The sequence below is a fragment of the Bombyx mori genome, chromosome 17 (assembly GCF_030269925.1).
Source record: "Bombyx mori chromosome 17, ASM3026992v2".
Taxonomy (NCBI): domain Eukaryota; kingdom Metazoa; phylum Arthropoda; class Insecta; order Lepidoptera; family Bombycidae; genus Bombyx; species Bombyx mori.
In genome coordinates, this window is record NC_085123.1 from 3,922,708 (window position 1) to 3,924,361 (window position 1,654).

The following is a 1,654-nucleotide window of genomic DNA, read 5'->3' on the forward strand; positions in this document are numbered from 1 at the left end:
TAAAAAAAAATATTAGCATTGTGCACTCCTTCTCTATATTCTCTATAAGTGTGGGAAATTTCCTACTCCACCGTCCGCGCAATTTTCGTCAAAAGTGGTACAAAGTTTTTGCTTCACGTATTAATATAAAGATTATGCGGCACGCGAAGTTCGAAGAGAATGATATAGTTTCTGTGTCCACGACGCGTTGCACTCAGAAAATAATGCAAACTACAAACGCAGCACGTCTGAAACATGTAGTACATATTACACGGTTATCGGGTGTCAAAGTCAGCGGCGCCCTTTCAAACCATACGCCGTATAATTTGGGAACATTTAAAAATTGTTTAACTCGTATTGTAGACGGATTGGTTACGGTGCGCAATATGTCCGACTCGGCTGTTATTTTGTATTTTTAATTTTCATTTGTCGCGTTGTTCATTAAAATCACAGGATTGCGTGTTATTGTGTAAGTTAAAGGTTATATAAAGACGCAAATGAGTCGTCTATTATCAAAGGTGGCAATCTGTGCATTTGGACAAAAAAATGTTATTGATATGTCAATACAGATTGATTTGAATATAATCGTCTCCTTCAAAGAATACGGTTCAAAACCTGCATTAAATAAAGGTTAATACTTAACCTGTTATTTATCTAAGATGTCGTTCCGAAGAGTTTTGTGACTGCCAATGGAATACAAAGTCAATAATTCGTTTTTCTGATTTACCAATAATTGTCCAAAAGTCACATTGCCGGCTTTGATAATAGTCGACTCAAATATCGTATAGCCACAAGTGGATCATTTTGAGGTAAGTACATGACTTGTAAAAGTGTGCAACTCCCATTAAAGTAGTTCCAACTCATGATCACACATTTACAAAAGTGTTTATATATTATTTTTATCTAATTCTAAACATTCTAGATTCATCATTTTTCGGAACTAGAAGAATCCCACGAGGTACTCACAATTGGTCCACCTTCTGTCATACCTACACTGCATAATATGTTTTACGTACTAGAATCAAAACTAAAGGATTATATCTGACAGCTTCGTTTCGGTATCCACGTTATGTAAGTAACTAGTCTGGCCATAATAAATACTGTTACATAAAAACTGTTCTTTTTTTTCATCTTTTTAATTATTTTGCATTTGAAACACTTATTTATATTATAATTAAAAAACTTACTTCGATTATACGCCATTTCACATATTTTTTCGTGTTCATTATCAAATTACAATATGAAATGGAGTGTTAAAGAAAATAGGATTCTGGTGATCGCCTTGCACAAAATGGGTATGGAGTCGTCTGTTTTGCTTGGTATAAGCTATATGTTAGCATATCGTACTATCAACAGATACAATAATACTAAGCTAAGCTAAGCTAAGCTAAGCTAAGCTAAGCTAAGCTAAGCTAAGCTAAGCTAAGATAAGATAAGATAAGATAAGATAAGATAAGATAAGATAAGATAAGATAAGATAAGATAAGATAAGATAAGATAAGATAAGATAAGATAAGATAAGATAAGATAAGATAAGATAAGATAAGATAAGATAAGATAAGATAAGATAAGATAAGATAAGATAAGATAAGATAAGATAAGATAAGATAAGATAAGATAAGATAAGATAAGATAAGATAAGATAAGATAAGATAAGATAAGATAAGATAAGATA

General features: G+C 32.0%; 1 long non-coding RNA gene across 1 annotated transcript; it reads left to right on the forward strand.

Moving 5' to 3' along the window:
- The first annotated feature begins 234 nt into the window (after positions 1-234).
- On the forward strand, positions 235-1,093 carry LOC134200400 (uncharacterized). Its single transcript, XR_009975298.1, has 2 exons — positions 235-788; positions 902-1,093. It is a non-coding gene; the product is annotated as an uncharacterized LOC134200400 (long non-coding RNA).
- Positions 1,094-1,654: the final 561 nt, after the last annotated feature.